Source organism: Cygnus olor, chromosome 18 (genome assembly GCF_009769625.2).
Source record: "Cygnus olor isolate bCygOlo1 chromosome 18, bCygOlo1.pri.v2, whole genome shotgun sequence".
NCBI lineage: Eukaryota > Metazoa > Chordata > Aves > Anseriformes > Anatidae > Cygnus > Cygnus olor.
In genome coordinates, this window is record NC_049186.1 from 358,049 (window position 1) to 385,737 (window position 27,689).

The 27,689-nt window shown below is 40.7% G+C and overlaps 1 pseudogene; it reads right to left on the reverse strand.

Moving 5' to 3' along the window:
- Window positions 1-553: 553 nt before the first annotated feature.
- Window positions 554-26,971, reverse strand: LOC121079931 (annotated as a pseudogene).
- Between the last annotated feature and the right edge of the window lie 718 nt (window positions 26,972-27,689).

A 27,689-nucleotide genomic window follows, 5' to 3' on the forward strand; every position in this document is an offset into this window, starting at 1 on the left:
ATGAACAACTACATGAGACAGTTGGTTTTGCTGCCCCTGGAATGTTTCCTTGCATATCACTTTGATGAACAAAAATTAAAAGCAGATCTCATTTTGAGTTTAAACGTCCTCTAAATTCTGTTTCAAAAAGTCTTGAAGAATTAGAGGTTTAACCTGAAAAAAGTCTTCTTGTAACTAAGCTACATGACTTAATAGAATAATCAGTTACTGACTGGATTACCAGAAAATTCAATTAATTTTTGTTTTCTGGAAAGAACCTTTTAGTTAAAATCTAGTGTCTTCCTAAAGCAAAATTTTTAAGGCATAGTTACATGCAATTGCAAAGAAATAATCATTTTCTCCCTTGAGAAAATCATTTTCTTGGGTGAAATCCATGATGAGGATGAAGCAGGATGTCTGAATGAACCACTTTAACAGTGGCTGAAACACTTTGAAAATACCCGAAGTCAGATTTTTCATTGATTGAATATAAATGTGTAAGGAAAAAATTTAAACCTTATAAGAATTCAGGATAGTGATTAAAATACAGCTCTGAACTTCTCATCTTCCATGAGAAAACCTCTACAATTTTTATTATCTAGACATTAATGCTCTATAGATTATTGAAGAACTAAACAGTAATTACAAATCAAAGTGATAGAATTTCACATTTTGTGCAATTATCTTTCACTTTGCAACACAGGAGGCATTTACTCTTCACTTTCTGCCTTGCCAATTTCACGGCTCTTTGCTCGCAGCTTGTTGACCTGTGACTCTGCAATGTCAGCCCGCTCTTCTGCTTCCTCCAGCTCATGCTGGATTTTGCGAAACTTTGTGAGATTGACATTGGACAGCTCCTCCTGTGGACAGGAAAAAAGTTATGAAAATTTAAAAAATGTCATTTCCAATTTTCCTTCAGTGTGTTGATGTGAGATTCAATAAGGGAACGGGAAGATGCAGAAACATAGAATCAGGGTTGGAAAAGACCTCCAAGATCATCTGGTCCAACCATCACCCTACTACAAACGTTACCCACTAAACTATGTCCCTAAACACCAGGTCCAACCTTTCCTTGAACCCCCAGGGATGGTGACTCCACCACTTCCCTGGCAACCTGTCCCAATGCCTGAATGCTCTTTTGGAGAAGAAATGTCTCCTAATTTCCAACCTGAAACTCCCCTGGCACAACTTGAGGCCATTCTCTGTAGTCCTATCACTAGTTACCTACAGGAAGAGACTGATCCCCAGCTCCAACAACTTCCTTTCAGAGAGTTGTAGAGAGCAATGAGGTGTCCCCTGAGCCTTTCTTCTCCAGACCAAACAACCTCAGTTCCCTCAGACGCTCCTCATAGGACTTGTGTTCCAGGCCCTTCACCAGCTTTGTAGCTCTTCTCTGAACATGTTTCAGGGCCTCGATTTCATTTTGTAGTGAGGGGCCCAAAGCTGAACACAGTACTTGAGGTGCTGCCTCACCAGAGCAGAGTATCACCTCCCTGGTCCTGCAAGCTACACTATTCCTGATACAAGCCAGGATGTCATTGGCCTTCTTGGCCACCTGGGCACACTGCCAGCTCATGTTCAGGCAAGCATCAATCCTCACCCCAACATCCTTTTCCTCCACATAGCTTTCTAACCATTCTCCCGCAAGCCTGTAGCATTGCATGGGGTTGTTGTGGCCAAAGTGCAGGACCTGGCACTTAGCCATGTTAAACCTCATCCCACTGGCCTCTACCCATTGACCCATCCTGTCCAGGTCCTTCTGCAAGGCCTTGTACAGGATAGGTCGATGGGCAGAGGCCAGTGGAATGAGTTTCAGAATGTCACTTGTCACACACAATTTCTTATCTGGAAATTATATTAAGTTTATCAAAGTCATGCTGATTTCTTTAGAAAACTCACTAAAACTAATTTAAAATAATTTTTAAATGTTTAACAATAATTTGTTCTTATTGTAACACTATGCTGGACATACTGTGGTATTTTCCCTTTACATAATGAAAAAAATCAAAGACTCTGTTAGTATGTAATTCTTTCCAATACTTCTGGGGGGAATCCAAAGAAATTACTTAAATGCTAAATATTTAGATGGTTAATAATATAGGACAAGAATATATGACTCTCTGAATATGAAGTGAATACATGATTCTCTGAATATGGACTTTGAAATTTCTGAATAATTATACATAGAATGATAGAATCATCTAGGTTGGAAAAGACCTTCAAGATCATCAAGTAAAATTGTCAACCTGACATACTGATTTACATCACTAAACCACATCCCTCAGTGCCATGTCCATACATCTCTTAAATACCTCCAGGAATAGGGACTCCACCATTTCCCTGGAGTTCCAAGCCTGTTCCAGTTCTTGAGTACCCTGTCCGTAAAGAAATTCTTTCTGATAACCAATCTAAACCGCCTCTGGTGCAACTTGAGTACAGTTCCTTGCATCTTATCATTTCTCACCTGAGAAAAGAGACCAACACCTTCCTCACTGCAACCCCATTTCAGGTAGTTGTAGAGAGTGCTGAGGTCCACTCTCAGCCTCCTCTTCTCCAGACTAAACCTCAATTCCCTCAGTTGTTCCTCAGATGTCTTGTGTTTTAGGCACTTCAACAGCTTTCTTCCTCTTCTCTGCACATGCTTGAGCAGCTTAATATTCTTGTAGTAAGGGGCCCCAAACTGAACACAGTATTTGAGGTATGGTCTCACCAGTGATATGCACAATGGAATAATCACTTCCCTAGCCCCACTGGCTATGCTATTTTTATGCAGGCCAGGATGCCATTGGCCTTCTTGTCCACCTGGCATACCACTGGCTCATGTTCAGCCAGCTGTCAACCAGCAGCACCCCAAGTCCTTTTCTGCTGGGCAGTGTTCCAGCAACTCTTGTCCAAGCCTATACCACTGAACAGGGTTGTAATGACCCAAATGCAGGACCGGGCATTTAGCCTTCTCGAATGTCATGTGATTGAACTTGGCCCATCTGTCTAGACTATCCAAATCCCTCTGCAGAGCCTTCCTACCCTCAAGCAGATCAACAGTCCCACCTAACTTGGTACCATGTACAAGCTTATCAAGGGTGCACTTAATGCCCACATCCAGGTCACTGATAAAAACGTTAAACAAAATGCTCCCCAATACTGAGCCCTGGAGAATGCCACTGGTGACCAGATACCTGGCTGGTCACCTGACAAATCTGGTGACCTTGGTGGTTACAGCATTAGTGGATATGGGAAGAACAATTGACATCACCTACCTGGATTTGAGACATTTTACACTGTCTCCCATGATATCCTTGCCTCTAAATTGGAGAGACATGGATTTGATGGATGGACCACTCAGTGGGTAAGGAATTGGCTGGATGGTTGCACTCAAAGAGTTGCAGTCAACAGCTCAATGTCCAGGTAGAGACCAGTAACAAGTGGTGTTCCTCGGGGGTCAGTATTGGGACCAGCACTACTTAACATCTTTGATGGTGACAGGGACAGATTGAGTGCTTCCTCAGCAAGTTTGCTGATGACACCAAGCTTGTGGTGCGGTCAACACGCTGGAGACAAGGGATGCCATCCAGAGGGACCTGGACTTGCTTGAGAGGTTGGCCTGTGCAAATCTCATGAAGTTCAACAAGGCCAAGTGCAAGGTTCTGCATCTGGGCTGGGGCAATCCCGAATATGAATATAGGCTGTGTAATGAGTGGATAGAGAAGGCTCTGGGGAGACCTTATAACAACATTCCAATACCTAAAGGGGACCTACAAGAAAGCTGGAGGGGGATTCCTTACCAGGCAGTGTAGTGATATATAGGACAAGAAGTAATGGCTTTAAACTAAAAGAAGGTAGGTAGGTTTAGATTATATATAAGGAAGAAATTCTTCATGATGAGTGTGGTGAGGCACTGGAACAGGTTGCCCAGATTCATTGTGGATGCCCCATCCCTGGAACTGTTTAAGGCCAGGATGGATGGGGCTTTAAGCAACCTGGTCTAGTGGGAGGTGTCCCTGCCCATGGCAGGGGGGTTGGAATTAGATGATCTTTAACATCCCTTCCAACCCAAGCCATTCTATGTTTCTATGATTCTACCAAATGAATTGAACTCTATTCACTAGGACTCTTAGAGCCTAGCCATCCAGCCAGTTCTTCACCCAGCAAATTGTACACCTGTCCAAGCCATGAGCAGCCAGTTTCTCCAGGAGAAGGCTGTGCCAAATGCTTTACTAAAATCCAGGTAAAAAACATCCACAGCCTTTCCCTCGTCTAATAAGCAGGTCATGTTGTCATAGAAGAAGATCAGGTTAATCAGGCAGGACCTGCCTTTCATAACTAATGCTGGCTACTTCTGATCACTTGATTGTCCTGTATGAGCCATGTGATGGCATTCAAAATGACCTGTTCCATAACCTTCCCTGGTACTAAAGTCAGACTGACAGGCCTGTAATTCCTGGGATCCTCCTTCCTTCGCTTCTTAAGAGTCAGGTGTATTGAGGTTCCCCTCCTGTGGCAACTTTAGTCTAAATGTCCTTTCAGCAGCCTGGCAAGCCTGTAAACAAAGATGGTCTTGCCCTCCTCCAACAGATGGACCCCATCAATTCCCAATACCCCAGTTATCTCAGAGAGTCACATCATCTAAAAAGCCAGATCCCAGGCTATAAGACCAGTAGTACCGTAAGCATGCATTGATCTGCCAGCTTCGATGGGTCCTCTTAAAGCCTCTTCCTTTGACTGGTAGGATCAAAGAGCAGATCACCTGTGCTCCAGAGCCTCTTAAGGCTGCTCCAATGGCTTACAGCTGCTCCAAGGAACTTTTAATTCCATTAAATCATTTTTCACTTATTTACTGCTATTAAATTATGTATTACAACTTTTTTGAAGGCAGTTCTGTTTTCTGCATGAGGGAATGATGAAATATGAAATAAAGAAAGTTAAAGAAAGAAGTGTTACTCTTAACCTTCAACATTCTTCCCAGTGATGCAACAATGCTCAGAACAAAAGGTATTCTACACCTCTATACATTCCTGATCTTTTCTGTACTGCACAGCCAGAAAATGACAAAAAAGTTACAGTCTTGAACAGAGCTAGGCAGAGGAAATTATCAACACAAAATTCCACCTCTGCCACGAGGGAGACTGACTCTGCTCACAGCAATACTTACAGCCTCCTCAGCTTGCCTCTTGTAAGACTTCACTTTCATTTGCAGCTTGTCGACCAGATCCTGGAGCCTGAGAACATTCTTCCGGTCTTCCTCAGACTACAGACAATGTTAAACAACAGCAAGAAAATGGTAAATAATAGCAACGCTTCTTTTGCTATCTGCCTAAATTTCTTCTAGATGAAACAGAGAGAGTTACATGCCTTACAGAGCACCGCTGTTCATTCGGACAGAGCTAAAAAACTTGCTAATTGTGTCAATGACTAACTGAGAAGGATGGAAAGAAAACCCTCATGAAAGCACTATGCCAACATATTGACCTCCAGAGAGAAGGGCGTGTAACCACAAAAAAACCCTCTTCTACCTTACCTGGTAGGTCAGCTCCTTCACCCTCCTCTCGTACTTGCGCACACCCTTCACAGCTTCAGCGCTGCGCTTCTGCTCAGCATCAACCTCCCCTTCCAGCTCCCGCACCTGCAATGAAAAATCTGTCTTTGGAGCTTCTTTGGTATTTCTCCAAGGGACGTGCTCACTTGTGCACAAATACCAGCCCCACGCACTCTGGCCTCCAGCTTCTGGATTTGCTTCTTGCCTCCCTTCAGGGCCAGCTGCTCAGCCTCATCCAGACGGTGCTGCAGGTCCTTCACTGTCTGGTCCAGGTTCTTCTTCATTCTTTCCAGGTGAGCACTGGTGTCCTGCTCCTTCTTCAGCTCTTCTGCCATCATGGCTGCCTGGAGAAGAAAGAATCAAAGGCGTTTTGCGGATTAAGACATTTTTTTGGGGGGGGATACATCCACCATCAGCAGTGAAAGTAGCCCCCAGCTCACATCTGTGATGGCCTTCTTGGCCTTCTCTTCAGCATTGCGGGCTTCCTGGATGGTGTCTTCCATTTCACCCTGAATTTGGGCAATGTCTGTTTCCAGCTTCTTCTTGGTGTTGATTAAGCTGGTGTTCTGTTTGAGAAAAAACATAGTGTTTTCTCCAGCAGCTTTAATATACCATCTCTGGCAATAAATAATTTCTCTACTTTTATTTAAAGTTCTGTTAACGTGTTATATGAAGAATATACACTGCTGATTAATAGCTGTGGTAGAAGACTGCCAAAGAGTCATTGAGATACACTCGTTAAAAAATGAAAATAGATTTAATGATTATGTCAGTTCTCTAAGAACTGTTTTTTACATTTCCTTCTGAATTTGGGAAATAACTGCTTCCAGCTCCATCTTGGTGTTGATCAAGTTGGTGTGCTGCTGAAGAGCAAAAACATCACAATTTTTTTTCCATTACCTTGTAATATCAAATCAAGAACACTGCAAAATATTCTTTTTTAATGTAAATTGTGCCGTCAGGTCCCATGGAATTCTGTTCTAAAGGAGCTGTGGTGGTAGCTATTAGTTTCTTAGCTGTTTAGCTAGTTTAGCTGTTTAAGTAGCTGTTAGCTAGTTTCTTAGTGATGAGCTCCAATATTTCAAGAATGTCCTCCATAAAATTTCCACACAGTCTGTGAGTCAACACAGAAGGAATTTATACTTGCAAAGAAAAACAACATAATCTTTCCTTATCATTTTCAGTCTAGTGGCAGTTCCACATACTTACACTAACTTTGCTAAAAGATGTTAAGGACAGTATTAGTGTATTCCTGTTTGAACATAATTCCTGTGATAAGCGTAATCATCGACCTAAGTCTGACTTTACAATCTCAGACGTAGGAAAGCTGGTGAACTTACAGAAGCAATAGGGCATGAACCTCCAATTCTCCTCTTAATTTATTACTTTTAAATAATCTCTACTATAGTCTAATGAATTCCATCTTGTTTCTGAGGCTGAAAACTCACTTTTAGTATTTCTTATCCATACTGTGACCTTTGCAACATATAACTTAGTAAATGCTCTTACACTTACTTATAACTACTAACTACACTTACTTATAACTAACTAAATGCTGTTACACTTCAGCTAGTCTCCAGGTACTTCCTTTGTATGGAGCAGAAATATAATATTAAATATATTTGTTCACAGACCTGGGTATGGAGGAGCTGCACACGCTCGCTTGCATCCAGAAGCTCCTGCTCAGCCACTTTCCTTGACCGCTCCGTCTGCTCTAGGGCTGCCCGCAGCTCCTCAATCTCAGCCTGCAAGAGGTTTGCTCTGCGCTCCACCATGGCCACCTGCTCCTTCAGGTCCTCCTGTGTTCTGAGAGCATCATCCAAGTGTATCTGGGTATCCTGCAGTACAAGTGAAAGAAGTTATAAGCAGACCTGAGTCCTTTGGAACAGAAAATTTTAGCCAAGACTTGTCTATGAGCATCTTTAGTTCAATGGACCTTGAGCACGCCCTGTGTGTTTCTCAGATTCTTTTGTGCCTCTGCAGCCTGGCGGTTGGCATGGCTCAGTTGGATCTCTATTTCATTCAGGTCTCCCTCCATCTTCTTCTTCAGCCGTAGGGCTTCATTCCTGCTCCTGATCTCAGCATCCAGGGTGCTTTGCATGGACTCCACAATTCTGAGATGATTTCTCTTCAGCTGGTCAATTTCCTCATCTTTCTCTGCTATCTTCCTGTCAATCTCAGTCTTGACCTGGTTGAGCTCAAGTTGGAGACGTAGGATCTTTCCTTCTTCATGTTCGAGGGAGGCCTGTACAGGAATGAATGCAAATTAAACACTTACGTGAAAAATATTGAACCTCAAGCTCTAAGTAAAGGAAAGTGTAATATTTCTGATGATATCTCTACAGTTTTATAGAAGCATTCTTATCCTCTTTTCTGGAATGACTTCATAGTGCTTATAACGAGATAGACATCCAAGACCTGTAAGACAGAAATAAATAATGCCAGCTACCTCTGCTTCCTCCAGAGCAGCCTGAAGTTCTGATTTCTCCTGCTCAATCTGCTTCTTGACTTTCTCCAGCTCATGAATTGCCTTTCCTCCCTCCGCAATCTGCTCTGTGAGGTCAGAAATCTCCTCTGTGGAAACAAAAGATGAACAGCATTTTCATACACAGGGCAAAAGGGGAAGCGCCCTGCCACACCGAGGCAACAGGCATCTTTGCAGACCTGGAGGAAAAAAAACCTGTGGAAAGTCAGACACGGTTGTGAGAAAGCTCTGCCAGGAGTAGAGGACCAGCAACTTACGCTGCAAGTTCTTGTTCTCACGCTTCAGCGTTTCCAGGTGGTCCAGGGACTCCTCATAGGCATTCTTCATCTTAAACAGCTCCGTGCTGAGAGAGCGAGACTCCTTCTGGGAAGCTTCCAGCTCAGCCTGTGTTTCCTCGTACTTCTGCTTCCACTCTGCCAGGATCTGAGGAGCAACAAGGGTGAGTGGCAATTGTGATGAGATGCTCTGCCCAGGATCCACACACTGGAGGCCAGAATACCTTGTCAAAGTTCTTCTGCTTGTCCAGAGCTGCACAGGCAGCATTTGATCGCTCCACGTCAATCATCAGGTCTTCCACCTCGTTCTGCAGCCTCTGCTTTGTCTTTTCCAGGGAAGCACATTTGGCATTGACAGCTTCAACGTGTTCCTCTGCATCCTGCAGGCGCTGTGCCAGTTTCTTCCTGGGAGGTGGTAAGCACAGTTCCCAGTGAGAAAGCAAGTTCTCAGTCAAAAAAAAAAACAACATACAGCCTGCGTGTTTTTTTTTTTTTACAGGAGAGCACACTTGGCCACTTTGTACTGTGTGACCCCCATTTATACAGAGTGTAAGACCTCTTCTAGACAGTCATAGTATTTCCGTGTCTGAATGCTGAGCTCTAGCAAGTCACTCTCTGCTGTTCACTCTGGTATTCACTCTAGCACTGGTCACTCTTCTATTCTGCGTCTGAAGAGCTTTGGTGCTTCTGCTTTTCTCAGTGCATATTCTCTCTTGCTTATATTTTCCCTCTTCCTGCCACCCCACCCCAAAGTGCAGCATTGGATTCTTCCTGACACTATTATAGTGGTCTCCTGAAATTTCCATTATTACTTTCTCTCAGCCTTCCCCACTTTCCCCACGCACTTGGCCTCCTCCAGCTCCTCCGTGCGCTGAATAGCGTCTGTCTCATATTTGGTCCTCCACTGGGCCACTTCGCTGTTGGCTTTGGACAGGGCACGCTGCAGCTCTCCCTTGGCTTCCTGCTCCTCCTCATATTGTTCCCGGAGCAAGTCACAGTCGTGGCGAGCAGACTGCAAGGCGTGGGCCAAGGCATTCTTGGCCTGGGGGAAAAAGTTGTGGGACAAGGAATAGAAGTCTCCTGGGAAATGTGGAAATGTCCTGACTGAAATGTTATTGGACACTGGATTATTCTCCCATGAGAATGATCGCAATGTATTGAATGAGGACGGGAGAGCTGGGAATTTGCAAAATGGAAATCTAATGGATAGATGGTAGGTGTCAGGGAGCAAAGGTAAGTTGCACTGAATGAACTAAGTGCTTGTGTTTTTTTCCCTCTCAGCATGGTGTCTATAATCTCATATGTGTCTGAAGCACATTTTGGTGAGGAAAAATCCAGTGGACAAGACAGAATTTGGAAAGCCTCCTCACCTTTATCTCTTCTTCTAAGTGCCTCTTGAGTTCCTCAATCTGTTGGGTGAACGCCTGCTTGCCTCTTGATAGCTGAGAAATCAGAGCATCTTTCTCCTCCACCTGGCGTGAATATTCACCTGGGAAAGTTTGCGGATACATAGGCCTTTCATTCTCACTGATGGCAGTGTTGTGCATAGTTAGGGCTTTAAGACAGTGTGTTTAGCAGAGCTTACTAAAGCTTATGATCTTATTACATACATATAATAAGTACATACATACATACATACATTACATACATACATTACAGGAGACACAACTGTTTTGGACAGGCCATGTGCCCAGAAGGGTAATTTATACACTAGCTGAATCACAGAACCACAGAATCTTATTACATTACATGATCTTATTACGTATATTTTCTCCTTACATTTCTCACATATGTGTTGGACAGGCCATCTGCCCAGAAGGGTCATTTCTACACTGAGTAAGAGAACCTTTATATGACTTTTTAAAGCTTATTAACCTTGATAATCAAATGAGTATGAAAGTTATTTTGTTAAACAATATTGTATTTCTTTGAATATTAGTCACTGATCCTCATATACATCTCTGAATAAAATATTCATTTTAGAGGTAGGACATGAGATACATCATTCCCTCTTTGTTGATACCTGAGCGTTCTTGCTTTATGTTTGCACTAAGTTTGGTGGTCACTTCAAGTTTACAACATGAATACTAAATGGTGCATGTGCCAAGGTATATATTCCCAACGTCTCCTGAATTTCTCCTGTGAAGCAGAGGGAAGAAGTCTAGGTTATGAGAGAGATGAATTCTTCCTTCAAACTAGAACGCCTTAATCATATAATTGGTTCTGTGCTAGACTTGCTTGTGAATATGTGCAATTCTCTGGCACTGGGGAGCTTAGCATTGGACACAGCATGCCAGGTATGACCTTACCAGTGCCGCAGAACAGGGAAGAATCACCCTCCATTCATCTGCTGGCAACACTCCTAATGCAGCTCAGGATTCTGTAGGCCTTCTTTGCCACAAGAACACATTGCTGGCTTTTGTTTAACTTGGTTTCCACCAAGACTCCAGGTCTTTGTGATTCCTTTTTAACCCCCTTTTTTAAGACCTTTTTTTTTTTATTTACAATGTTCTCTTAAAAAACATAAACATCTTACCAGATTCTGTTTGTAGACGAGCTTTCTGAGCACTGATGTCATTAATTGTGCGTTGTTGCTCCCTCCTTTGTTTTAATCTCACTGAGTTGATCTTCTAGGGAACGACACATCTTCTCCAAATTTGTCTATTTTCATGAAGAACAGAATGAAGGATAATTGGTGGTTCAACACAATTACTGGGAATCTGAATTCTCATGAAGAGAGTTCAAAGAGAGTCAAAATGTCTCAGTTCTATAAAACTTGCATCTCCAGTTCCAATATTTGTACAACTAATTAACATGCACCCAGTTTCTGAAATACAAGATGATGGCACACTGTAACAGGGGGCATTTGTTTGTCACTTACAGATTACATAATTGAAGTATTTACAGGAAGAGAAGAAAAAAAGGAAGAAAAAAGAAATGTAGGATAGGAGCAATTTCTGGTTGAAAAAAGAAGCTAAAAAACTGTTAATGTCAGCATCGTTCAGTATAATATTGTGAACCAAACAGTGAGAACCAAGAATCGTGAACCAAGCAAACATATAGTGACCCAAGCAATGACAGTCTATAGATCCTTAGGTTAGGTGCTTCAGCTAAAGATATATGGCTTTCAGAAAAAGGAACAATTATATACTATTAAAGAATTTAAACACAAATTCAAGTTGTAAAGAACTACTATGTATTTTAAAATATGACTAACTTAAATCTTAAAACATGAGTACTTGATTAAGCTTGAACTACTGTGAAGATGTATTTCAGTACCTTGGCTTTGGAGACAGACTCCATGTTACTGGCCAAGTCATCTATCTCCATCTTCAGCTCACTCTTCTCCTTCTCCAGCTTCTGCTTGACTCGTTGCAGGTTGTCGATCTGCTCCCCAAGCTCAGCTGTGCTGTCTGCATGTCTTCCGCAGGGCGGCAGCTGTGGCTTCGTGCTGCAGCGTGGCCTCTTCAAGGTCACGGCGCATCTTCTGAAATTCTGCCTCACGCTTCTTGTTCATCTCAATCTGAGCTGCTGTAGCCCCTCCTGCTTCTTCCAGGCGCTCGCTGATCTCCTCCAGCTCCCTGGAGAGGTCAGCACGGTTCTCTGCTTTTGCCCGAGAGGTTCGCTCTGCCTCAATTTCCTCCTCCAGTTCCTCGATACGGGCCTGGGGAAAATGCGAGACCCTTCACACCCATGCCCTCCTTGTACTGATGTCCTTCTGAAGGGCGGAAGGCAAGGACCAGAGACTTGCCTGCAGCTCCTTGATCTTCTTCTGCAATTGCATGCCCAGGGCTTGCTCATCCTCAATTTTGCTCTGGATCTGGCTGATTTCAAAGTCTTTCCTTTGCACAAAGCATACAGTGTTAACACCTGAATAAAAGTACCTAATAAATCCATGTTATTAGTCCCACAACCACACTTACTTTTTCAGTTTCTCATCCAGCTGCTGCTTATCATTTTCCAAGTCCATTGTGGATTCCTGGGCCATCTTTAGGTCTCCCTCAAGTTTCCTCTTAGCCCTTTCAAGGTCCATGCGCAGTTTCTTCTCTTGCTCCAGGGACCCTTCCAGCTAAACACAACAACACCATTAATGCCAGGCAGGTCAAACTCCATACCTGTCCTGTCTTGCTGGAGGCACGTGTGCTTACATCATCCACTTGGCTCCAGCTTGGTTTTAGCTTTGGTCAATGTATTGACTTTGTCCTCTTCGGCCTGCAGGTCATCCAGTGTCTGCTGGTGGGCCTCTTGGAGGGCTTTCTTCTCTTTTGTCAGCTTCACAATGGTCTCATCCAGGGATGCCATCTCCTCTGTGAGATTTTTCACCTTTGATGACAAGGGAGCAAGTGTAATTAAAACGAGTAGGTACAAGACTCCCATAATAGCACAGTGTGAGTGACGTCTTCTGCCTCATACCTTGTTTTCGGTGGCATGTTTTTCCTTCTCAACCTTGGCCAATGTTAACTCCAGGTCATCAATGTCTTTCTTCAGCTCTGAACATTCATCCTCCAGTTTCCTCTTCTTGGCTGTCAGCTCAGCATTCATCTCTTCTTCATCTTCTGCTCTCTCTGTCAGCTCTTTAATTTTGGCTTCCAGCTGGATTTTAGTTTTGATGAGCTGATCACATCTTTCTTCAGCATCAGCTAAACCATCAGCTTCCTGCAATGATTCATTAGAATAAAATATTTTTCAAAATTCTGTTTGTATGTCAGCCATTATTTTTTCTCCTTTTTTTAAAGCAAGGTATTTTTATTTTCAAAGCAGCTTCATAATGATGTTTCAAGTTAGAACTCTTTATTGTAAGAGTTTTTTATTTATTTTTTGATTTATTTTTTAAATAAGAGTATTTTATTTTTGATTTATTTTTTTTTTATACCATTTATTTTGGAATGCCTCTAGCCCTGAAGACAGGTGCTAAGTAATAGTATAGTAATAGGTGCTAGGGATATATATATGTATTTTAATTTATTAGTGTTACATTGCACTGGATCTATGAATGGCATAGAGTTCTCCTGAAGTCATTGGAGTACCATGTAGGCAGATTTCTCATCATTCAGCATTTAAAACTTGAATGCTAAGCGCTCCGACATTCTCCTGAGAAATACTTATTATAAATCTCACAAAATAGTTTACTTAGCATAAATTCATCTTTAATACAAATTTTTTAGTTTTAGTTTAGGGGAAAATTTTGTGTTGAGATCACTATTTCAAAGGCATCAACTGCATCAGACATATGTGTAGCCATTGTGGTCAGGAAGAACAGTTTGGAAAGGAGACTGGTGTTTAGCCAGTACAAATTGCCTGAATTTGCAGGCATTCTAACATGGAAACTTTGAAGTCCTTGGAGAAGTAACCTTTATTTTCTTTGTACTCCATGTTCTTTTCCTTATGGTTGTAACAAAGAGCAGAGATACCATCCAGGCAGAAGGCTTCCTATGGCTCAGCAAGATGGCTAGTCTGGGTTTTATCTCACCTAGATTTATTTATCTGATATGTAACTTCCTGTAACTGAGAAAATCAAGATGCAGTTGATTTTCACTACTTCCCCCCCCCCCCCCCCCGCAAAAAAATATTTTTTTGGATGAATTGTATCAAGAATGAGTTACTTCTTGCTGAAGACAAGGAGAGTAAGGCTACTAACTCAGATTTATACTCTACATTTATACTGTAGACATCAAAATAGGATCAGATAAATCTGAATCTTTTGCTAGTAAAGACAGTTCTAAGGGTATCATTGTTGCTATAATTTTATTTCCTGGGAAAAATGGAAGGAGACTCCACTTTTATCACTGTTTTTCCTGAAGAGGCAGGAATGAAAAATGCTGTAGAAATACCTCCCACTCTCAGCCCCTCTTACTTATTCCAATAGAATCCATTTGTAATTCCCCAAATCAAGGTACCAGTTGGACATCCAGACTAACTTCATTCATCAGATGATAACATATCAAAATTATATAGTAAATAAGGTTACATAAAGACATAATAATTGCTGCTCTAAGTTGTTATATAGATTTAAAACAATATACTATAAACAGTAGGGTTTACTAACTGGAAATGGATTAGCTCTCTCTTGAGTTAAAAGTGTAAGGAACAAGCTGCAATAACGATTTGCAAATTTCTTAATATTTATTTATTCCAGCTTAGCTTTTCTATATGGTTTTCCTTCCTATTTTTATTTACATGTTGTTCAAAATAATACTGGTTTGGAATAATGTTTCTGTTACCAAGACATATGGATTATTTTACACGGGGCATTATGAGCCAAAAGCATTAGCAACACTCACTGCCTGCACTTGGAGCTGTAGATCATTTTCTCTTGAAGCAGGGAAACCATTTTCTCCTCCAGCTCCTTTCTCTTTGCCTCAGACTTTGCAAGCTCTTCCTTGGTTTTCTCAAACTCCTCCTTCATGTTGGCCATCTCCTTCTCAGATTCTGCACTCTTCAGCAAGGGCTTGATCTTGAAGAACAGCTTCATCCAGGGCCAGTGTTTAACATTCATGAATGCACGTACGTTGTACTGGATACAGAATATAGAGTCCCTGAAAGGTAAAGAAAGTATGTTTTATACTTTTGAATGTATATTACATAATTAACTTGTATATAAATATGTATAATATATAGTGACTGTTCTCTATGTAATACTTTATAGTAATAATTCTCTATATAATGAATTACATACATACAGACATATATATATATTATATATTTTATGTTTATGGGAAGCAAATGTCGATTGTGATGTAGAGATGGCCAACCTATATGGACAGTTTTGAAGTCCAGATTTTGGACATGAGCAGCTTCCATGGCCTATATGTCTGAATTCTGGACATTTACAGAATTTAGCCATTTATAGAAATTAGCAAAAATAACTACAAAGAGTGACATAATTTAAAGAAGGTCTTTTCTTTCTTCTTCTTTTTTTTTTTTTTTCCATCCATAGTGGTAAAATGAACTAATAACAAATAAATGAGTTTCATCGAGAAGGAGCTCGTTTTCAGTTTTGTTCACACCATTGATATGTTAGGAGGATTGGCCCAGCATGCCAAATAACTGTATGTAACTACCTCCTCTCCATCATTTTTTTGAACTCCACTCTCATCAGAAAGCCTCGGCACCTGGCCTGTGTACGGGTTATAAGCTGTGCCAGCTTGTCATCTCTCATCTCCTCCAGCAGTCCCAGCAGCCCAGCTTTGAAGAACACCTTGAGAAAGGAAATGGTTGCAGCACATAATTGTCAGGTACTGCAAAGTACAGATACACAGTATTTCAGTCAATAAGTATTTATACCTTGGTGTGACCAAATTTGTATTGGGTATGATCCACATCAATAGATCCGAGGAGCTTCTCAGAAGCCTTCTTGCTATCAATGAACTGTCCCTCTGGGATAGCACTGGCATTAAGCACCTTGTACCTATGGGAGGAAGTAGAATATGAAGAACAGCTTCCTGAAAGCTCATTCAAACCTGTACAAACTGATTCCATTGTTAGGATTTTCTGCAGAGTGGTAATGAGTGGATGAGAAGTGAGTAAGCCTGAACTCTACTCTTTTGCTTTGAAATGATATTTCCATGGATAAATGTTTTTAGAGTAAAACTTGCACTTTCCTTAGTCCCGAAATCCTTGACAAAGAATGAATACAGATTTCCATGGGTAACTACTGGCATATTTCCCATGTCCTTTTATTTAATGAGTTATCTTCAAATGAGAACTCTATGTGCAAGAAAAAAATGTGTGGGAATGAGAAACAATTCTTCACCCAGATAGTGTCAATACATACTCGGAGTGTTTTCCAGCTGATGCAGAGCAAGAAGCAAGACCTTTTGATATTATTTGGTTTTCCAGCGTTTTAGTCTAGAACATTTTGTAGCTGCTTGATTCACATTTGTGTGCTGATGGCTGCAAGTCATCCTACTTTGCTACCTAGAAGTTAACTAAGTCCAAGCTAGTCAACATTCTTTCTGGATAATTAATTAAAAAATGTTTTATCACAGAAGAAAAGAAAAAGAGAGGGAGAGGGAGAGGGAGAGGGAGAGGGAGAGGGAGAGGGAGAGGGAGAGGGAGGAGAGGGAGAGGAGAGGGAGAGGGAGAGGGAGAGGGAGAGGGCAGGAATAAATAAAAATAATTGCCATTTGGAGATGTCTTTTCTTCTAGCTAGGTATTCAAAGAAACTGGATGACTAACTTGGACAACAGACTTTTATATGCCAGTTATGTAGTTACTATGAACTATGTATATGAATGAATATGTATATGTATGAATACTATGAATATGTAGTTACTATGAACCTTCCTGTAACCCCCACAGAATTTAAAACAGTTAGTAAATGCAAACTGTTCAGCAAGGATATGATGGAGGGTGGATTAAGGGAAGACTGACCTCTGTTTAAAGTCTGCATAGAGTATTCTGCTGGGAAATCCTTTCCTGCAAATTCTGATCCCTTCCAGCACACCGTTACATCGTAGCTGGTGAAGCACCAGCTCATGTTCCATGGCACCTAACAAATGATATCATGAATTGGTACTTCATTGTATCGCACAGAGATGGATAGATTCCTTACATTATGTAACCTGAACAACTTACCAGGTGTTTTGTTTCATTGGGAATGAGGCACCGCACAAAATGTGGATGTGTGCTTCGCAGATTGCTCATCAGTTTGTTTAAATTTTCCTTAAGAGCAAGAGCAAAGATGGATTAAAACCACTGTAATAATATCATGATCAGAACAAACTTTTGGGCACTTCTGAAGTAATTCTTCCAATAATTCAATGAGAATCCTTCTTTGTTATGAAGTGCATGCCTTTACCCTTTCTGAACATAAAGATTTTATATACTAGATTGATCTAAAACTTTTATGTACAGAATTTTCTGTATCTTTGTTCACAATGCTGTAGAATTTATAATGATTATTCTAAAGTACCCGGAAAAGAGCCGAGACAGTTTGGAAAGAAGAACCCTTCTTCTTGCCACCTTTCTTGCCACCGCCACCACTCTCTGAAAAATAATACAAAAAAAAAAAAGAAAAAGAATTGAACAACAAAAATGTGATTAGAATTTGAAAAACTTTGTGTCCATCTTAATAAATAGAAAATGTAATAATATGAGCAAAATTCATAAATGCCTAGAGTGTTTATCGTTTCAAAGATTTTTTTCAGATAATAGCTGAACAAAATCTAATGACTTTCTTATGTAAAGAAAATTAAAACAGGAAATAAAATGCAACATCCTGTACAGTAGGAAAATTAAGGAATTAAATAACTCATGAATGAATACATCAAATACATCAACATAAGTGTCTTTCCATAACTTTATATCTAAAACTATGCATAAATTTAATGTCATGATGATGGGTTTGATAGTATTTCTTGAAGTATTTGGGAATGTTTTATTGTAGAAATTATCTGCTGTGTCACAGATCCTGTGCAAATTTTCTTTCTGATCTCCACTCTGACAACACATCTATAAAGGTCTCTAGAAAAATCTAATATCCTTTATTAATCTGAGTGACTGAGTGCCAAAAAGTAGAGAAGGTTTTCGGCACACAAACCTTTCATTATATTAAGAAACCTTTTGTGTATACGAACCATTTTCCATATATTTTAAACTATTGTGGTTAAAGTAATACTAGCTACACTGACTTATGAAAACAGAAGTTGTACATTTATAAAATTTAAATACTGTTGCAAAATACTGCAAAATATTATTGCAAGTTGGGGTTTTTGTTTGTTTGTTTTTTTTCCTGTAAACTATAAGAGAATTGATTTAAAAGAAATCACCTGCTTCTGCCCCACCAACAGAGGCGAAGAGTAAGGCCAGTGTCTTCAGGGATGACTTCTGGTACAGGCCCACAACAGTTTCATTCAGGGGGTCCTTGTTCTTCTCAAGCCAGCCAGTGATGTTGTAGTCCACTGTGCCAGCATAGTGCACAAGTGAAAAATGGGCTTCGGCCTTGCCTTTGGCAGGCTTGGGCTTCTGGAAGTTGTTGGACTTGCCCAGATGCTGGTCATAGAGCTTGTTCTTGAAAGAGGTGTCAGTTGCCTTGGGGAACATGCACTCCTCTTCCAGGATGGAGAAGATTCCCATAGGCTGGAAGAAATAGCAAAACATGAATAAAGAAAGTGAGTATGAGGGAGACAGAATATAAGACAGAGAATGGAAGATAAGGTGATACAACAAAATCCTCCCTCAGAGTGTGTCATCTCATTTTTTTTTCCAGAAAGTGCATTTTGTTAGTGGATATGTCATCAGATACACGTAAACAAGTTCACCTGTCTATTTCAGGATTTTAATGTAGTAAAGAACTGGCATGTAGAAATTCACTGTGTGCATGTTAGTTGAAGACTGAAAATGAAATGAATGAAAGTAAGATGTATGAAAATACACTCAGGTTTGAGGAAGAAAGAGTTTACGTTAAATAAATGCTTCTTCTTTGAAGCAGGATAGAAAATTTCTTCAAACATTAAAATAGAAGCTGTTCAGTGTAATTACCCTCTCGGCATAAATTAAATGAATACATACATTTCAGTATGGATTCTAAGACAGACTTATTACTATGACTAGGACTGAAATTTTTGCCCCCCTGTGAATCATATGCACTACTCAACAGAAGCACACAGGCAGTAATGTAAGGAACAGACTAACCGCCTCATGAACAGACACATGAAAACATATATGGTGTGCTCACAGTCCAAAAAAGTTAAGTTATGTGCTGAATTAAGTGGGTGCCACATATTAAAGTGGTCATTTCAGCATAGAAAATTCAGCAAATTTTCGGAAAAATTCAGCAAATCTCAGCTAGAAATTTGCTTTTTACAATCTGAAAAAGCTATTAAGTGTACAGTTCCAAGAACACTTCTCAATGAGTTCAATGCAGGCAGCAGTCCATCCAAAGTCAATGAACCTCCCAGTCAATTCCTTCCTTCTGGTACTCCTCTTGCTCCACACACGAACATGTGAAGTGGTGGAAGAACTGCTGCAGTTTCTCATTGGTGAAGTGATAACCAGCTGCTCCAGGCTGTTCTTGAACTGCAGAATGCAAAGAGGTATACTGACTTTCAAGGTTCAGTTCCATGAACACTTTGCATGTTCCAATATGTTTATTTTCACCCATCAGGTCTCCATGATTGGGATCCTGAATGTGGACCTGGACAGGTGACTGGGGCATTCCATCCTCTAATATAGCTACACTGTGGAGCCATAGCCCACCCTGAACCTATTTTCTGAGCACTGAACAATAGTGCAGAGCCTTAGTTCAAAATGCTAGTCACTACAGTTCTTTCCTGCTATGGGAATTTAGCTATACTGATTAGGACTGTTTCAGAGGGCTTCAGCATTAACAAATCTTCAAGATGACACGTTTTAATTCCTCTAATGTGTCTTACCCATCAGTTTTTACAACATTCTTGCTATCACTCTCTCAATGCAAATTTAATTTCTGCATGGAACAACAGACTACAAAAAAAACTGTAACCTTATGGGTAACTAGCCAAAGAGTTGCCAATTCCTACAGAAATGTTAGGAATATCCAAACAATAATAAAATCCATAAAGAAACAATAAAAAAAAGGAAATCTTCCAGTTTCTTAATGCCATTCTGTGAACTTATATGAAGACCCTTCTCCTTACATCAAATATCTCAAAGCCAGCAATGATCCAGGACACCAATGAAAGTACTGTCGGGTTGCTTCGTATCCAGCTGTTGGTGATGCGAACAACCATCCATAAGAACATCTTCTCAAAGACAGCCTGTGCCAAACGCACCTACTGAATTGTATACCTAACTCAAAACCAGAAAGTATGCAGTTATCATGTGGAGCAAAAATGGAAGTCCAGTGTTTTTGTTATCAAAACACTTCTTGCCAGACACCAAATTTTTCTTACCTGCTGCACAGTTTGACCCTTGGTTACATATTCATTCCCAACCTGACTCGGGGGGTAGCACAGGGCACTTGAGCAGGTCTGCTGAGTTCAGACCCATCAGGTAGGCAGCCTGTCAGCAACTATACAAACACACAGCAGCAGCGTGTATAGCTTACTAGCAGGTGTATTTGTAGAAATTCAGAATGGCTTCTGCAGAAATTTAAATACTCTAAGACACATACATACAGATCTAGAACCTTCTCTTGAGTTGATAGGAGATATTGATACGTCTCTTGATAGGAGACACTACTGTGTTGTTGTTGTTGTTTTAAATACAAACAACAACAACACCAAAACAACTAGTAGTGAAAGGCAATTGTAGTCAAGATAAGAAGGCCAATTAAGATAAAAATGTAACATATTTGTATTTCATCATAGCAGCATTCCCCAGAAGCGTGTGGAGCGCTTTTGTGTTGGGTATATTTTCCTCCACCATTGGCTTATTTTGAATTTTAGTTGAATGAAAATTAATTTAGAGGCATTTAGGTAGACAAACTAAAGAAATGTTTAAAAAGAGAAAAGGGAAAACTAAGTCTGGGATACAGTGAGGTTGTAGAACAATCACAGATGTTCTCAGAACCAGACAATGCAATCTCTTTCAGTGACTGCTGATAAGTAACCTTAAAACATAATACTCAAGAGACGACAATGCTTAGGTGTCAATTCTGCCTTAAAGGAACCTACACCTGAAATGAATACCAGTTTTAGAAGTGCATGCTCAAGCAGAATTCAAAAAGTTTGTCATTTTACTTGCTACTATTACTTGCAACAATGAATTTAGATGCGGACCCTGTTAACAGGCATGGTATGCAAAACGCTTTGCCCAAGAATGCCTATATATATCATGTGAAAAACTAGAGAAAAAAAACACAGCAGATGCTGCATAATATTTGAATGACAAACACCTAAATTGCAATCAATAGATATTCAGTTAGAAACAGAAAAGAAAATCCAATGAGTTAAAGATAGTGTAATACTGGAATAAATGCTTGTTTCCCTTGGTGCCTTCAAAAGAATGCAAAGTAGAAGAAATGCACACTAAATGAAGTAAACAGAGGGCAAGAAGATAACTGCACAGTCTCTCCCAGGTTTAAGAGCAAACAAGAACTGGCACAATAATAGATGATTTGCCACACTGAGAAAATTTGTTCACAGGTTCAGAGTAAGGGCCAAACTTTACCGTTGCCCTGAGGACTCGGAAACAAACTGATTCGCAATGGATCGGGGTGTTGCATACACGGCTCCAAATGCTTCCAAGATTTGTCAAGCAAAATACCACACCTGACCTCACTTAAGCAGATGAAAGACATTATTTGTGGTATTTGTACTATGAATATTCATCATTATCAGATTCATTGCTATTGTATTCCATGCATTTTCACTTAACGCCTTAACCTTCCTAAAAAGCAAACGAAAACAAAACAAGAACCTCCCCCTGACAATAAGACACGTTCGTAATACACAAAAATAACTCTGGTTTCATGAAAATACTTCCATGACCTTGTAAAGGAATATACCTTTGAACAATTCTAGGCAAAGCAAACACAGCAGACATATGTTAGCTGCCTATTTTTCAAATGGAATTCCTGGAAACATGCTGAAACTCTACAGAAAATGTAGAACGTAAGAGCCATAGCTGCAGTATTAACTGATGTTCCTTTTTAACCTTCTACGCAAAATAGAATAGCACAATGCTCTCACTTCAGGCACTGGGAGTTGCTTGCAAGAATACTGGCTTTGGGGCAGAACAGCTTCAGGATTTTGGCTTAGTTTTACCTGGAATCAATAGCTTTAGGAGGTGATGACAGCAGATGATAAATGACTGTTTTCTCCCTGGGTACTTAAACTTAAGTCAGTGAGCACAGCGGCTCTTGGTTACGGGCCACATCTGGGAAACTGCCATTCAGTAGAGCAGCAAAGCCCAACTTTCTTCTGCCTGACTACTACTCTGTCAGCAGATGGAAGTGTGGTTTGGGATTTACTGATCCTTATACTTTGCATAGTCCAAAGAAACCTGCATCTTTTGCTCAGTTGTGTTCTTCCAGGAGACCTCTTGTTAGGACACACTGATGTGCTGCAATGCTAGCATCGGGGGAAAAATGCAGATGGAGTCCATGATTCTGACCCTGAATCATGGATTCATGACATGAATCATGACCTTGAATCATGGACCCTGAACCCTTGTGTAGTAGTGAGTGTTTCAGTATTTATTGTAGTAATAATACCTTCGGTGCCATCTGGCTGCCTGCTCTTCACGCTGTTTCTGCTTAAACTTCAGGTTCCCATAGTGCATGACAGCCCCTGTCAACTTGTAAATGGCTGTTTTTTCATCAGGAGTGAAGCCCAGGATGTCAATGGCACTCTAATGAAGGAATAATTAAAGAATACGTAAAAGCAAGGACCATGCCTGTGCCATAGATCAGAGTCCACCTAAGAAACCTTCTGTGCATTGCTTACATCTGTGGCAATCAGCTCTTCCTGGTCATTAATGCTGGCAACTGTGATCTCCCCTTGACTCACATACTGGTAGTCATATGGGTTGGTGGTGATCAGTAGCATCTCTGAGAAGAAGGACAAAAACATATACAGATCAAAAGACGTTGGCATGGAAAGGAATGAAAAATGTTGCTCAGTGAACTGTGTCTGGAGAAGTTACCGGTATACCGGTATTTTCCTACCAATTAGCTCTGGCTTCTTGTTGGACATGATCTGATAAAATATGTGGTAGCTTCTTTCAGCCTTGAGCTGGAAAGTGACCCTGGACTTCTCCAGCAGAGATCTGGGAAGGACGGTAGGAGAGAGTTAGCACAGGAACTGAGGATCAAAGTCAGAAGGAATGTGATCAGGCCTGGTAGGCCTGGTCTTACATGTTTCAATGTCAGCAGAAGCCAGTTTCCCGTGGCACCAAAATGGATTCTGATAAATTTACCCTGAAATCAAATAATAATAATAATAATAATAATACAAGATCTAGGTCCACCTCACCAACTCTGACTGCATTGTGTTGATAAGACAAAGTCATTTTTTCTTACGCCCGGGCGACAACTTACAAAGCGTGAGGAATTGTCATTCCTCACAGTCCTTGGCATTACAAAAGCCTCCAACAGGGATTGGCACTGATGATTTGATCCTCAAGTGTCCCCTAAAATAGAAACCTCATTGTCATGTTATAGCTCAGAAATCAATCAGACACTTGCAGGGCCCTACTTCTAGGAGCCCACCTGCATCTTGCCAGACTGCTCCTCCTTCTTCTTATCCCCATAGCTGCAATTGTTGCAAAGTACTGGATGACACGCTTTGTGTTCACAGTCTTCCCTGCACCGGATTCTCCGCTGTCAAATCAAACATGGAACCAGAGAGTGTGTGGTTCCTGGGCATGGGGCAGCCACTCAGGGACTCGAGTAGGGAGTGAGTGTACTTACGTGATCAGGATTGACTGATTCTCACGGTCTGCAAAAAAGCAGAATGAAAGTTTAGCCATTGTCCTGAATAGCACTGACCTGACTGAAAAGTAAAGCTGTAAATGTAAGCTGGGGCTTCTTTGGAAGGTCTAAGCACTGACTCCTAGAAGACAGTACTGGATTTCCTTCCACATCCCTCAGTAGTAAGTATAAGTAAGCTCTGCTGGACCCACGCAACTGTCAGAGGCACATGGTCCTCAGACAAACTGTGTATGCACTTGCCCTTCACACAGTTCTCATCAAGGAATCGAATCAAACTGCCTACCTGTGATTAGGTAAAGGACTGTATGGAATAATAATATTTTTCTATTCCCTCAATGTAAAAAAGTAGCAAACTGTGAGTCCAGTGTTTCTTTCTGCGATGGGAGAGTGTGGAATTTGGTACAATAATACACAGTGCTGAATCTATGCATGCTTCCGGTACAGTTTGGCTTGCAATTGTCAATTTTTCTCACTCCGCTCCATGGTGTTTGAAGCTGTCTTGTCACATGCTCCAGTAAGAGCCATGAGGCTTTTTGGTTTAGATTGCTTTGAATGAGACCAAGCACTCACCAGTCAGCATGAACTGATAGGCATTGTCAGAGATGGAGAAGATGGTGGAGGGGCCTCCTGGCGCTTTTTGCCTCGGTAGGCCAACACCACCTCCGGGTTGTACACCGGCAGCCACTTGTAGGGGTTGACGGTGACACAGAAGAGACCCGAGTAGGTCTGCGAGGAAGGGAGACAGCACGTTGGCTTCTGCTCAGCTTGGCACAGCAGGCCTTCCAGCTACCCAAAGGAAGACAGCTGCTGGTACTTACGTAGATCATCCAGGCTGCGTAGCGCTCTTTGAGGTTGTACAGCACAGCGGGTCGTGGAGGTGGGTCATCATGGCCATGTCCTCGATTTATCATACTTGGGAGGGTTCATGGAGAAAACCTGATCTTCCTTCACTGTCAGAGTCTGCCAAAGAAAAGAAAGAACCATATTTTCATCTAAGGAGTCTAGCGTAAGATTAAATTGTATTCTTAAGCCTTGATTTTTTTACTCACTTCTCCTGCTTCAGTCTTGACAGTGACCTTTCCTGCTTCTTTGCTCTGGACTGTGCTTTTCACATAGGATTCTTAGCATGCACACAAAGACTGATGTCTTGGCATCAAAGGGCTTGTTCTGGGCCTCGATTCTCTCTTTTTCTGACTTTCGGAGGTAGGGAGCTGCCTCCCCAAAGATGGCCATATCAGCATCTGTAGCCATGGCTGGTGTTTACGGGAGTATGCAGCAAGTATCTGTGAGGGTATGAAATATGTTATTTGTCCTTGCAGAACCTCATGAGGCTCGCACAGGCCCACCTCTCAATCCTGTCTAGGTCCTTCTGGATGGCACCCTTCCCTCCAGTGTGTCAATGACACTACACAGCTTGGTGTTGTGAGCAAACTTTCTGAGGTGCACTCAATCCCACTGCCATGTCACCGACAAAAATATTAAATGTTCACATTACTATATGTATAATCTAATTTAACTGACTCTTTCTTTCAGTCTTCTGCTAATTTAGATCTCTGTCCTATAATATTCTTTCCTTTATATCTTTTTTATAGAGTGAGAACACTAGGCCTACTATACTACTGCATTTTCAGAGGAATGTAGGAATGTTCATGGAGAACATGTTCATGGAATGCTCATGGTTCTGTCATCTGTTGTATTAACAGGATAAACAGATATTTGCCGAGATTCCAAATGCTGCTCTCAGTAAATATTCCAGATTTTAGAATTGTAAAGCTTTTTTTTTTTCCTTTTTTTTTTTCTTTCTGTTTATTCTGTTTCAGACTATATGTCTACAAGAAAAGACTGGAGGAGTACACTTCATATATGCAGAGAGCTAACATTATTAGCACTTCTCATTACAGACATTCCCTTGGGATAAAATAGTCCAAGGTGTCAAATCTTCCAATTATTCCACAGATATATCTGCTAACAGTGTTGATATTCTCTGTGTTGATCTGTTTCGTAACAGAAACTGAGTAATCTTACATTCATTCACTTTTATTTTTGAACTACCCTGTTTATTATTGCTAAACATTATCTTGACTGAAAAGCTCCATGCAATTGTTAAGCTGGAATTCAGGTATATTGTTCCAAAATTAATAGTGTTTCAAATCAATGCTTTGTTTTTAGCCTAATTTATCTAGATCCATCACCTTTAATTTGGAATTTGAAAAGTTTTTCCTAATAATTAAGAAGCTCATTTATATCAGATATTTTCACCTATGTAGGACCTTTAGGTGACAATAAAATAAACTGTTTGCTTTTCTTGAGAAGCTATTTTGCTTTGGTTGCAGGAAATATTTTGAACTTTGAATAATTTTAAACTATTTATGAACCCTTTACTATTTAACAACCTCCTTGTTGAAGTATGTCTAGCCTCACTGAAGTAATATTTTAATAATATTCACAGCACCTTTGTACATTATAAAACTAATTCCACTCAGCATTCCGCTGTTCACATGTGACAAAAATTGTTTTGTCTTCTTAGCCAACAAAGACAGAGTTCATGACACAATTTATTTGTTATAAATTCCAAATGCATCAATACAACCTGGTGCTACAAGCCACTGTTTTGTTTCTCACTACATAATTTCCATATTGTTGACTTAAAATGTTATTAAATATAATTAAACAAATGAGACCACCTCACAAAAATAATATATAAGGTTTAAAATGGATCCAATCTTTCAACAGCAGTTTTAGCATTGCATAACATTATTCAAATATGTATATGTTTTTTCCCATTTCTTCAAAGCTATTACCAGTGACTTCATGTTTGAGGCAAAGGCAAAGGATGATTGTTGGCTTCACGAAAATATTTAATTTCTGAGTAAGAAATTGGAAACTGCTACGTGATGTTTTTTTCTTCTTAGCACCATTCTTCCTAAGCTTACAACTTAATGTGTGTAAATGTAGGATTCTTCCACTCCCTGTAGGCAATAAAGCACCTTTAAGACTACTGTCTTTGTGAATCCTGTCTGTTATAAGCAACCCAGCCAAGTATACTGTATTTATAAAATGGAAATAAATATAAAGGATGAAGGGATGGCCAGTACAGCTGCATAGAAGTCCTATCTTAAAGCATCTCTCTCTGTCCCTAAAGAGCAAATAAATCAGTATCTTACCTTTTGAGAGACGAGATGAATGGCTTGCAAGGCTGGAAGCTGGTCAGTACTGTAAAATAGAATTAGCAACTTCCTTCTTACTGCTGCACAGAATTCCAGAGAAAATTTACAGACAGAAAATGTACAGATGCCTTGAAAGCAGATTGAAAATCCCAGCTGACATTGGCAGTCCCCTGTGGAATGAATGTAAGTGCCTGCAGGAATGCAGTGGTGGTGCTTGCGGAATGCAGGGCCAATTTCCTTCATCCCCCACCTCCCCAGACCAAAGCCTCTGACACTCTTACCTTAGAGATTTCTGAAGAAGGACAAGACACACTGATCCCAGGATACATTTATAGGGTCTGATCTACATACGTAGCAGTCACCTCCTCTTTCTTAGGTCAAAATATTTTTGGCAATCTTAACTGCTAGCAGAATTCCCATTCATTAGAAGTGAATGGATATAATTAGCCATAACAGGTCTGTGAATCTATCTCCTACAAATAATTTAACAAGAGAGTATGAGATGGGGGGGTGGGGTGCGGTGCAGTGCGGTGCAAGAAGGAGATGAAAAGGGCCACATGGCTACTGTAATCAGGCAGATGGTGACTTGAGTAGAGAAACAGAAGAGCCAGCGTATTTATTGTAAGGAAACATATAGGGATGGAGAGGTGAAGGTGCAGATTACTGCATTCTGCAAATGCTCTAAGTCTGCAGTGTGGATAGTTCAAGGGCTCCCACTGACATGCAGAGTTATTGTTAGGGGAAGGGAATCACAGTACAGGAGGAAGCATCTGAATAGGAGCTGAGGTTTCAGGAGTGTAAATAAAGGGATTTTGTTAATGACAAAGTAGCAAAATGCACTGAAGCCAAAGCAAGAGAAGGGGAAAAGGATGAGTCTAAAGGTAGTGATAAGGAA